This window comes from Zalophus californianus, chromosome 6, assembly GCF_009762305.2.
Source record: "Zalophus californianus isolate mZalCal1 chromosome 6, mZalCal1.pri.v2, whole genome shotgun sequence".
Taxonomy (NCBI): Eukaryota; Metazoa; Chordata; class Mammalia; order Carnivora; family Otariidae; genus Zalophus; species Zalophus californianus.
The window spans coordinates 85,648,636-85,661,695 of NC_045600.1; the positions used below are offsets into that span (position 1 = coordinate 85,648,636).

At 43.4% G+C, this 13,060-nt stretch overlaps 1 protein-coding gene and 1 long non-coding RNA gene across 11 annotated transcripts in view; one reads left to right on the forward strand and one right to left on the reverse strand.

The window, feature by feature from the left end:
- Window positions 1–13,060, reverse strand: part of FRMD5 (FERM domain containing 5) — a 308,115-nt gene that overhangs the window by 56,864 nt on the left and 238,191 nt on the right. Inside the window, exon 1 of one of the 10 annotated variants that reach the window (XM_027570577.2) lies at window positions 1,047–1,077. The exons of the other annotated variants lie outside the window; for them this stretch is intronic. The gene's annotated coding sequence lies outside the window, so the exon portion shown is untranslated. Of the gene's footprint in view, window positions 1–1,046; window positions 1,078–13,060 lie in introns of those variants that run through there. 10 annotated transcript variants of the gene reach the window in all.
- LOC113909441 lies at window positions 6,487–8,146 on the forward strand. The gene is made up of 3 exons (XR_003515736.2): window positions 6,487–6,834; window positions 7,023–7,091; window positions 7,305–8,146. It is a non-coding gene; the product is annotated as an uncharacterized LOC113909441 (long non-coding RNA).

Below are 13,060 nucleotides of genomic sequence, written 5' to 3' on the forward strand. Positions count from 1 at the left end.
CCCTGTGCTACTGCTGCCCCTCCCACCCTCACGTCCACATTCTTCCCCATCACCAGGAAAGACGGAGCGTGGTAGCCAGCGTCTACACGCTCGGTGCACAGCTCCGTGACTTGTACGTGACCCTCAGGAAGTATCTGAGGGTCAACTACTATATGATATGACCAGGCTGATAGCTCCTCCCTCCGGGCCAACCCCTAATACCCACTGAGATCAGGGTAGGAAGGAACAGAGAAGGACCATGTTGGGATGAGACTATTCCTGGAGATGGAGTCCCTGTCCAGAGCAGAGTCTCACCTAACCCTGGAAATTCATTGTAGGATTGGTCTCCCAGATACTACCTTTTGTTTAGTTTTCTGCTTCTAGCTCCCAAAGGCTATACTTGAGTGGGACAGGGAGCTCCCAGCCTAAATGCCACTGGGCACCAGAAAGGTACCTACAGTATAGCCCAGCTCCAAAATAACTGTTTAGGCCACAGTCATTAGAAAGGAAAACATGGGTCTCCTTCCAGGAAGGTATCTAGCTGGGTCCTTGCCATTGGAAAGGGAATTAAAAGTTCAATACTGGGAAAAGACTAATCATTACGTCTGCTTAATTAGATTGATGTGAATGTCATAGCCAAGTTCTTTTTAGGGAGTTGATGTTAGAAAACATTTACAGGCTCCTGGGCTCACATGGAATAGATTTAGGGTGTTTTTAACTTCTGGAAATTATCAAATGCCTTCCTACGGCAAATTTCATGTGTCTCTCGGGATTTCTTCCTTCCCTTACAATTTTTCTGATGCTTTGCCTGTCTTTCTAAAATATTTCCTGACACCTGGCTAAGGTACCACAGGATCATCTTCAGGCTTCAGCTCCTTAGACCAATGGGTGATTCATAACACAAGATTGGATACCTGCCTTATCCCTTGTCAGAGGTCAGGTTCCTCAGGAAGTAGAGACTCTGGAATAAATTTTAGCATGCAGGACATGTTTCAGAAGCGCTCTTGGGATCAATGCCCATGGCAAAGAGTGGAGGGAGGGTGGTGTAGGCAGAGGGAGAAGCTGACCTGGGATGCAGGCCTGGTATCCACCTGGCTGATCCACGGGGAGCTCTGGAGTTAGAATGGCCCTTCAGAATTGTTCCAAGTTGAGCCAAAATAACCAGGCCTTTTATACCCCTGCCTCGAGAAGTCACTGGATGTGGACCACTGCCAACAGCACTCCCAGGGAGACCAGTAGGATGTCAGAGTTCATCACATCATTCTCGACACAAAGCCAAAATCGTAACTGCCATTTCCTAAGAGCTTATCATGTGCAAAGCATTCCACCAGCAGTATCTCTAATGTTAACAATAATTCCACAAGGAACGTTTCTATTAACCCCCATCTTACAAAAGAAGAAACTAGGTCTTAGTGGAGTTACATGACGTGTCTAAGACCACATGACTAGTTTGTGGGACTCAGACCCAGGCCTGCCTTGCCCCAGAGTTCATACTCTTCGATTTTCTCATATGGTCCCTGTGGAAGCAACCTACAATTCTATCCTTCTCTGCAGGTTTGGGTTGGCTTTATAATCCTCTGGCTATATATCTAAATATGTAGTTAAGCCCACTGGTTGAATTCTTTTCTGAATTCTTTGAATCTCTTAGAACCAGGTACTACTGGCCCACTTCAATCAGAAAACCACTCCTGTTGGAAACAGTACAGATGCTGGCCTTCTCCATGAGGGCACACAAAGGGAGAAATCCCCCAAATCAACAGGAAACCAGTAACATAGTCACCAATATTTGAAGATGATGAAGAAGAAATAAGGTGCATTTAAGGCCAGATTTTTTTTTTCCTTTTAGAATTTTTTTTGGGATCAGAACATTTCCAAATTTCTACATCCTAGAGATTAGGGATCAGCTGGTAACCAATCCCAAATCCCACAGACTGGGGAGCTGAGGCTGGAGTTGGGTATAATATGAGAGATCATATGCACTCTTTCTCCACCCCCAAAAGCTGTTATCAATCTTGTTCTCCCTTTGTACATTCCAGATATCCTTAATCTTCAACATGACATGCAGAGGCCAGAGAAAATCATCAGCTCATGAAGAGAAAAGCTGCTTCAGCAAAACAATGCATCCCTGGCAAGTTTATTTGGCCTTGTGGGTCTTTCTCTTCAGGTAGAATGCCTTCTATATTTTCTCTGAGGTGTTGTTTTCAATCAGTCAAAGATACTTCCTCAGAAAAGTTGTGACATCAGACTGTGTGAGTGGCAGTCAATGGAATGGGCCCGGAGCGGCCACCTCAGTATATTCAAGTCCTCTCTGCACTCCAAGTAAGAATTCTTTTGAGGCCATGTTACTTATACCTATTCTCCCTGACCAGGGAGACTCTAGGGATAAAGAGTGATGGGATGATTCCCTCGATTTTCCATTAACTGAAGGTGAACCTTATTTTTGGGTAGGGGAGAATCTCTCACAAGTCCAATGGGATGATATGTGCCATCACAGAAGTACGTACAAGGCACAGGGATGATCTGGTGGAATGAGACTACCAGAAAGGAAATGATTTACAGATTGAGTTTTGAAGGGTGCATAGAAGTTGCCGGCCTAGGCGTGGGATGTCGCAGAGGGAACCGCATGTGCAGAGCAGGCGGGGCGTGCTCCAGGAATTTCAACTAATTGCACTGGTACACGGAGGTCTGTTGCAGGAGGTCAGTATGGGGAGGCAGAGAAGGGCCAGATGGTCAATGGCCCTAAATGCCATGCTAAGGACTTGACGGGGGGTGGAAAGATTCTCAGTGGGAATAAGACTTGAGTAGATCTCATGTTGGTGGAGGAGGACTGGAAGACGGTAAGACCAGAAGCAGGGAGACTAGTTGGAAAATCACTGTAGCACTCCAAATGAGCTCTTTGGACACCCAAACTAAGATAATGGCAAGGAGGAAAACTGTGATGGGTTAAATACATTTTTAGGTGGCAGAATAAAGGGTGATCAAGTGACCAGTTTGAAGAAGGGTGTGAATGAGGAAATGGAGGATAATTTCCACAATTTCAGTTCAGCAAGGAGGCTAGGGAACAGGCTGAAAGCCTATCTTTATTTATTTTCTTTTTAAAGATTTTATTTATTTGACAGAGAGAGAGAGCGCATGCACAAACAGGGGGAGCAGGAGAGAGAGAAGTAGGCTCCCTGCTGAGCGGGGAGCCCTATGCAGGACTCGATCCCAGAACCCCGGGATCATGACCTGAGCCGAAGGCAGACATTTAACTGAATGACTAAGCCATCCAGGCATCCCAAGGGTATCTTTAAATTGAGCATCATTATGATGACTTTGATGAATGGGTCATTAATTCTTTTAAGGCTCTGACTACTGAATTAATTAAGAATATAATTAAGATTTCTTAGATCAGTCATTACATTGGGTTATTTTTAGAGCACACTGTTTTGGCAAATCTTGTCTTTTAAAAAAATGTTGTCAGAATACATTTCTTTCTTGTAGGTACCACAGTTGAATTCAATTAGCAAAGCATAGAAACCATGTGTGTATCAACATTTGAGGCTTTTAAAAAAATTTTTTTTTCAGAGAGTGAGAGAGTGTACCCGAGTGCACGGGGGAAGGGACAGAGGGAGAGACAGAATCTTAAGCATGCCCCACACCCTGTGCAGAGCCTGATGTGGGGCTTGATCTCACAACCCTGAGATCATGACCTGAGTCAAAATCAAGAGTCATACACTTAACCAAATGAGCCACCCAGGCTCCCCTCAACTGTAAGATCCTTATTCAAGAAATATATTAAGACAATTACTAGCACTCATATTTATCATCAAATTAAACATGACAGCTGCAAAGTGTTTTCACTTTAAGTTGAATCTCAAATGCTTCATTTGCATTTTCTCTAAGTCAGGAATATTGTTCAGAAGAGCCATGACTGCTCGTATAAGGGGGGAGGGCGGAGGGGGGGAATGTTTCATCTTCAGTTACTACTGAGTTGAATGAAATATTTTAAGTTAATCATCTCTGATCTGTCATTAGGGGATTTGTCCATATGTGTTTTACAAATTACAGCTGCTGCTAGGAATTTACAATTTAAGAATTTATGAGGGTCAAGAATATGGAATTCCAACTAATATCTGAAATGAGAGCCTCAAAGACAAGAGTCCTCACATCTACTGCCTCCATCTTCTAGAGCAATTCAGTACAAGGGCTACTGCTGAGACATAGACATTTCCAAATGCAGCAACACTGAAACTCATTATGAGTTTTAACAACTTGCTTTTCAGAGTCTATGGGGCTTTGACAATCTAAATTTAGGTCTGCTTAATGGAATGACTTTGCTTTAGAAAACAGATCTTTTTCCAAGGGCTTTATAACCCTATTCTCCCAAAATTCATTTAACCTTACTCATTTGGAACAATGGAAGGGGGGAAGGGCCAGGAGAAGGCCAGGATTACTTCTTGGTGTCTTAATTTTGCATATTTACAATGAAATGAAATTTTTGTCACTTTCAATGAAAACATACATAAAAGTTAAAATATAAATGAGTCATGAGTAATTAGGTATTCATTATCATAACACAAAGTTCACTTTCATGAATAAGTGTTCCATAAGATAAAAAGTACTTTAATATTAAGGATTAATTAGACCCAGAACTTTGTGGTTCTAGACATTTCTCAGTACTTTTTATTCACCTGTTTCCTCGGTAGAATAGTATCTCCCCCAAATTCATGTCTGTCTGGAAAGCCACAATGTGATCTTACTTGGAAATAAGGTTTTAGCTGATGTAACTGGTTAAGATGAGGTCATCCTGGATTTGGGTGGGCCCTGAATCAAATGGGTGGTGTCCTAATAAGTAGGCCTCGTGGACACAGACACATAGAGATGGAAGAGCCATGTGAAGATGGATGCAAAGGCCGGAGGGATGCAGGCACAGGTCGAGGGATGCCAAGGGTCGCCAGCGACCACTAGAAGCTAGGATGAGGCAGGAAGGATTCTTCCCTAGAGCTCTCAGCAGGAGCATGGCCTTGTCAATGCCATGATTTCAAACTTCTAGTCTCCAGAACTGTGAGAATTTCCCATTGTTTCAGAGCCATGCAGTTGGTGATTATTTGTCATAAATAATTGGCCCTAGGAAACTAATACTGCTCTCTGGGGTGAAAGTCCCACTTTGTGGATGGCGGTCCCTTTGGCACTGAATGTGGCCTTGCGTTATTTAAATGTTTTCATATATACACACGTATGTTATGGTTTCATATGTGTGTAGGATTTCAACTAATATCCGAAATGACAGTCTCATAGTCAAAGTTCAATGATATTTACATCCCTCCATCACACAGCCATGCACCAAAAAGGCATTCAACAAACTAGTTATGAAATGATACCCTCAAAACCTTGCACTCTTGAGGACTCTTGGTTGACAAATCCTAAAGTCTCATGTACTTAGGAGAAGAGTATTTTCCCACACTAAATGTTCAATTAACCAACCAAGAATTAATTTTCATCACTTTAAAAAGGAAATGCTACATGAAAGAGACTACTCAGAAGTCTCGATTCTTGTAGGCTTAGCTGGGCTCCTTGGAGTCCGTCCCACGCATACATAGTTGTCAGCCAGAGATCGGGGCAGAATTTATGCACAGAATTTGGGGCTCCCCCGTCTGTCTCTCTCCTTTTGGGGATTTTCCTCTTCATTTTTCCAGCTGCTGTGGTTGTCCCAAACTCTGACCTCTGTGGGTTTGATAAACACTGTGGGTTTCTTTGCATTTTATTTTTTTTAAAGTTTTGTTTCATCTCTATTTTTTTTTTAATTTTAAAGATTTTATTTATTCATAAGACACAGAGATACAGAGAGAGAGAATGAGCAGTGGGAGAGGCAGAGAGAGAGGGAGAAGCAGACTCCCGGCTGAGCCGGGAGCCCAATGTGGGGCTCAATCCCAGGACCCTGAGACCATGACCTGAGCTGAAGGCAGACGCTTAACCATCTGAGCTACCCAGGTGCCTCATTTCTTTGTATTTTAGAGCCTTACAAGATACTAGATGCAACAGGCCCTCAAGCTAAAAGCCATAAAAGAATGGGAACACACCCACTGCTATTTCCTTTCCGCAAGAGTCGACCCTCCTGTTTCTGCCGGCCTTTGAATCATGCTCCAGTGGCAGGAGGTGGTTTGTAAAATTTTGTCCAGCATTTACAGATGTCTGTGGAGAAAAGGTTCAATAGAAAGTACTCGGCTATTACAGGCAGCAGAAAGTTCCTTCACTAAAAATTCTGAACCCATTTTTTAAAAATAATTTTTTTTTCCTGAACCCAAAGAACTAGAAAGAGTACTAACAAAAACTAAAATCACGGTCAGTTATAAGCAGGGGGTGGGGACACACACACACACACACACGATGACACCGATTTAAATTACTACTCAGGAAGTCTCAATTTAATTAAATATGAACGGATGTTTACCTGTTACATTAGAATGTCAGTCTGAATGAAGAGGGTTCTGGAACCTGAGCCCTTTTATGCCTGCCACACCCCCATTTTGGGCCCACCATGAAGTCACCGATACAAGAAAACACACCCAACTTCATGTACACACAACCATGTGCCTCCAGCTCCAAACATACTGGAGTGTACCACAACCTTTGTGAAAATTCCTTAGGGATATGGAAAAGGGGGTACACAGCACGGCAGAGAGCAAAACAACCCCCCAAATTGCCGTGTAAACATCTCCGATGTCTCAGTTCCTCCAGCAGCGACCCAAAGCCCCTGGCCCACGCCAAGGCTTGACTGCTTCAGATCCACAGCTCTACCCGGTATCCAGCTCATCACACCAAAGGCAGCATAACTGGTCCGTTCAGCCTGAGGATTCTTCTCCTCAGAGAGAGGTGAGGTGTGTATACGTGTGTGTGTGTGCGCGTGAGTGCGTAGCATGACTGAAAATAGTTGTACTTTAATAGTTTTCTCCTGTCATAGTTACCTATTCACACACATGTGGAAATAACAGGAAGGAGAGGGATGCGTTTCAGGATGGCAGAGTCTGAACACATCATTTGTAATCTTCTCCATTTTTCAGATGAGGAACTTCAGCTCAGAACCACTGTTCTTTCTCCTCTGGGATGTCTCTAATGTATTAATGTGAAATGTAAGAGAAAGCATGAAAGCTACGTCTGGGAGTCTTGGGGGAGAGGAGGGGAGTAGGGGCAGCATTGTCTTGCCTTCAGGAGGGAAGGTCTGGGGGCTGGGGTGGTTGAGGGAAAAGGTTTAAAGGAAGAGTCCTGCTAGATGGGGCAAGGAAAACCAGGGATAGAAGGGGTCTCTCACTCATCTTGCTTTCTTCTTTCTCCTTGTTCTCCAGGTGGTGGTCACACACTCAGACACTCCCACCTCAATTTTTAAAGATGGAGACATTCTGAATGATGGCTTCGTTAGCTTATTTACTAAAGCTAATTAAAGTAGATACTTTGGAAGTCTCACAGAAAACTTCAGTCTCTATTGTTCCAATTTGAGTATATGTGCTACCGAAGCGAGCACTAAAACTTCAGTCTTTAGAACACCGGATGACACCATTTCAAACAGTAAACCACGTATCTTGTTCACAGATGAGCTTTAAAAAGTATAAGCTTTTATATTCCCAAACACCTCGTCTGTCAATTTGGGGTGAACGGGTCCAAAGGGGAGAGGGAAATAACCTTGCTTTCCCTTGTCTGTAGAAGTGACTGCTTTTAAAGTTATCACATGAGCAGAATTTGATGAATACTGCTATTTAGCTGACTTCTGTTTCATTGTATGATATCCTTTAAAATCTAAATTTCCTGGTATAACTGTCTTGAATAATTCATTTTTAGCAAGATTACACAGGGATGGCTGCTGGATATTTACTTTGGATCTGAGAGTATGAGTGAAGAATATTAGCTAAGAAATGTACTATTGGTAGGTTACAAAAAGCCACGTGTGGCCACAAAAATTTCCATTTATACTGTGTTCCAAACTCCATATATTTAGAAGCTCTCATCTCAATTCCATGCTGATGACTTTGAGTTAGGCAAAAACTGACCGTGAAAACTGTCTTCCTTTAGAGTTTCAGCATTGTTTTCCAAGAAGCAATTTACAAAAGAAAATTCGTTTGAAATTAAACATCTTGATTTTCAAATGATGGTTTTTATGATCCCTGATTTTAAGGAGGTATCAAGGAACAGGAAGGCACTGAAAGACAAAATGAACAAATGATGAAAGGAGCAGGCGGAGGGCCCGGGAATAAGCTGAGTCACTGACAGAGGGATTCAGAAAGGCCAAGGCTGGAGAAACACCAGGGCCAGGGAGAGAGTGCCGAGCATCCTGGGAAACTTCCAGCATCCACAGATGCAAGCTTCCACGTGTTGGAGGCAGAGGCAGCTGCAACAGAGGAAAACTGAGAGAGAACTCAGACCCTACCACACTTCTAACACCTCTCATAGGGAAAACCTTTCCTGCCAGCAATTGGCAAAAGCCAATGAGTGGGTCGAGCTGATAAGTTGTCAATAGGTGTGTATAGTCTCCTACAGGTGGAGATGCCAGATGAGAGGGCTGGGGAGAGAAGGAGAAAAGCCAGCCAGTGCTGACCGAGTGCTCCCTCTGTGTCGGGCGTCCTGTTCAGCATTTCACCTGCATTCTTTAATCTTCGCAGCTGCCTTTAGGAGATGGCTGCTATTATCATGCCCACTTAACAGATGGGAAAACTAAGGCACAGGGAAGGTCAGTAACCAGCTTACTATCACATAGTCAGTGGCTGAGCTGGGACTTGAACCCTCTGTGCCATATGATGTTTTCCAAAAATAACTACAAATGACCAAGTTGACAGGATAAAAGAGACTGAAAATGTATTCTTCTCTGACACATGGCTGCTGCCTGGGAAATCTCTAGGATATCGGGATGGAAGCCGTCAGTCCTCTTCAAGGTTCATCTCTGCCACCCACCAGTATTTTTAAGTAAGGCAGCGGTGGGGGGGGGGGGGTTACCTACCTGAAGCTATACCTTCTTCTAAATTCAAGTATGAATAAGTTAAAGAATTTAAAATGTCTGAATTTTTGACATACTCACTTCATTATATTACAATTTTTACTGAATGTCAAATACTCCTTGAGGGGAACATTTCAGTAATTTGGTGCCTGAATCATGTAGCAATTATAAGCCTAACTTCTAAAGCAGTTTCCAGAAAGAGGGTGTACTTTTTTTTCAAAGTATGTATAAATCACACACGTACTGATACTCTCTCTATATATAAGTTATCTTCAAGCCAAGTTCCTATTTTTTTTCAGGCTCTATTTATATGCAACCAGTTCTAAGAATTCTCAGAAAAGGACAGGCCTGAGACTGTCCCCTCACTAACATCCCTCAGAGCAAAAGTTGTCATCCATTTTTCAGGCATGACCCACTTTAAGGGTTCAGACTCTGTGATGAGTCACATGCATATCTTCTAAGGACCTTGATGGGTTGCAAATGAGATGAAATGAAAATGACCAAAATGTTCAGAGTCAGACACTTTAGTCTCTCTTTCCTATTTGCCATCTGTGCACAGATTATAAGACTCAAGTAGCATTTTTGTAAATAAAAATTTAGAATTCAAGGATTTCTTTCAGGGACACTTCTCCTACTTCACAGCCCTATAGGCCCAAAGCGGCAGCAAGTAGGCTGTTGGGCTCCCCTGGTTGGTAGACAAAACCTGCAGAGAGAGAACTTGGGGAGGCTCACCCATGGGGGCACCACAGGCACCCAGGCTTACCACTTCGGTGCCCATGTGGATGACTCAGAGAGGCCCCTGACACCACCAGCACCGCTGCCCAAGCAACCAACAGCTCCTTACTCACTGCCTTGCCCCCAGTCCCATCCACGGCCATCTACACTCACAGCCCATGTGAGCCCCCTTCACAATGGACCTTCCATCTCTCTTCTAAATCAGCCTTAAGGCCCTCCTAACTTTCCACCCAGTCCTATAACTGTTCACAAACACATTCTACTTCCTCCTAGACTGTAAGCACCTTTCAGATAGGACCCACATCCAATTTCCCTTTCTGGAACTCATGGAGCCTGGTCTGGTACATGCTCCACAAATGCTGAATGAGCCAAATGGTTCTGGAATCCATCTCTGAAAACTGAGAGGTCATGTGCAGCTCAGTGGAAAGCACAGGACTGGACAGGCACCACTCGAGCCTCAGAACATTCACTCCTTGTGCAACGCTGGAGTTGTCAGATTGTTGCTCACATGCCAATGGTGTTTTCCAGAAGTCTGGTCTGTGTACTCACCAGTGTCCCAAAGGTGAAGAAGCCGTGCAATTAGGCAATGAGTGTCTAAACACACATTAATCACGCATTAGGAGTTCTAAATTGAATAGCATGTTACACAAGAAAATACCTTGGACACAAGGCATCCATTACTGACAGAAGTGATCTCTCACATTCAGCCACGTACATATTTGGAGAGTAAGTGCACTTCAGGGAGCTCTGCTTACTTAGAAAAAAACCAAACAGGATGAAAGTGGAAAGAATACATATTTGTATGCTGCATGGAGACTCCATGGCTTGGGGAGGAGAGCACTTGTCAGGGAGCCTGGGGCTTTGGAACCTGTATTGGTCACCATGATGGATGACCTGCTCAACACAGGTATGCCTCACTGTCTCTAAATGCTCCCTTCTTCCTTCTTGGCGCGCAGAAAGGCTAGGAGGTTTTCTTACACGGCAGGTTCTGATTATAAACACAGACCCACAGCTCAGGGGGCTTAGCCCTCCCTGCTGAGGTACCAGCAGTTGGTGCAGTCTCTGAAGAAACGCATTCAGATCTCTGGTCTAGAAGCCTTGTGTGCTAGACATGATTCTGCAGAACAAGGAGGGTGGAAGGGTGCGGGTGGGAGGAGAATGTGACCAGAGAAGAACACGTCCTGCTTTAATGAGATCCTAAACCCTGTCTCCTCAAGAAAAAGGGGAGCAAGTCCTAGTCTGGGGAGGAAATTAAGTTTACCCTTTAAAACATGCATTCGCACAGATGAAGACCCATGCTTGAACTACGCTAGTGTGAAAGCTGATGACAGGTCCTTGGGATGATGGTTCTGTGCCCTCTCTCTCTCTCTCTCTCTCTGCTGTCTCAGGCATACTTGGACACACACTCTCTCTCCTCTCAGCAAAGTCTCATTAAAAGAGGTATCAGCCGAGCTTCTTAACCTCACTTTCACCCACAGCTCCTAAATGATGCAGGCAGAGGCCATGCACTCTTATTCAGTGGGACTGAGTCCCCAGAGTGAGCTCAGCTTCGGACTTGGCATTCTGAGATGATGAAGAGATCTTGAACAACAAGGCACAGCTGGGACATCCTTACCAGCAACAGCAATCTTCAGATTCTCAAATGGTTCTCTCCAGCTGCCTCCTGTAGCTATTTTAATAACCAGAAAGGGAAAGCTGGGTGCTTAACAGAATGAATCCTCCCCTCACCATCTTTTTGGTACTTTGATTTTAGGCAAAGTGACACTGACTTTGAACAAGAGAGATATAAATGGAGGTTGATTAATCTTGATTTCTTTCCTTTAAACATGGCATGAGGCCATATAACAAAATTCAGGTGGCGTAGCCTAGCGAGCTACTGAGGAAAATCACTTAAAAATGTGTAGTATAGGGCGCCTGGGTGGCTCAGTTGGTTAAGCGACTGCCTTCGGCTCAGGTCATGATCCTGGAGTCCCGGGATCGAGTCCCACATCGGGCTCCCTGCTCAGCAGGGAGTCTGCTTCTCCCTCTGACCCTCTTCCCTCTCGTGCTATCTCTCATTCTCTCTTTCTCTCAAATAAAAAATAAATAAAATCTTTAAAAAAAATGTGTAGTATAATTTCATAGTAAAAATGCTTAAGAAGAAAATTGGAAGGAAATAAGAGCAAATCATAATATCAATATATTAAGATGCTGAAGTTAAGAGGGCTTTTCTCGGGTTTCTAAATGTTCCATGATGTGATTTTTTAATATGAAAAGTATACGTAAAATGATTTATGGGGCTCTTAGGCTTCAAGAATTAAACAGTTTGTGGTCAGGATAATTTTTTTTAAAGATTTTATTTATTTATTTGAGAGAGAGAGAGAATGAGAGATAGAGAGCACGAGAGGGAAAAGGGTCAGAGGGAGAAGCAGACTCCCTGCTGAGCAGGGAGCCTGATGTGGGACTCGATCCCGGGACTCCGGGATCATGACCTGAGCCGAAGGCAGTCGCTTAACCAACTGAGCCACCCAGGCACCCTGTGGTCAGGATAATTTAATATAGATTATAATATAAATATAGATTACTCAAGATAAATATAGAATATAGATGGACAACATGATGTATGTGAAAGCACCTCACCCACTGTCAGATGGTATGAAAATATTAGATATTATTGCCTTTCAATGCTCGTGAGTATTAGGTTGCCATATCAGCAGACTATTTAGAATGGCTCTTGTTTGTGTATTTAGTGATATTCAGTATAGATGAAGGGATAATTCACATGCTATCAACCAAAAGCATCCTTATGCTAAAAAAGGGCTTGCCCACTATCTCTTTGAAAATAGATAGCCCATGACAGACTGTATCTTGGCCAGGCCTCTCTCCCATCTTGAGAGGGGAGACCAGTTTGCTAAGGGGGCACATTCTTTAACGCTGAGTCTGTGTGTTTGCGCATGTTTCCGAGTTGCCATGTGGTCAAACTGCCATAGAGTGTCCCATCCCAGCTGGCCAAGTGGTCCTCCTGGGAGGAGTAAGATCAAACAACAATCTGCTCAGCACAGCGAGCAACTTCCTCACCAGGTGGGAAAATCTGGAGCTGCCCCATACTGACTTTTTATCATGCCCCACAGAAGCAAATGCTGCGATATATATATATATATATACATATATAAAATTTTCCAAATATATTTTATCAAGAAGCCAAAGCAACACCAGCATTCATGCTCAGGCTAATGCTCTATTATATGGATTATAATCAACTGGAATAAAATGAATATTCTCCACTACAACTCAATTGTTCTTTATACAGTTTTTAATGAGATTCCGCCCAGTGTCACAGCAGTACTTATGTAATTACTCTATATAACCCTGCCAGCAAGTAGGGAATGAAATCTCCTTATC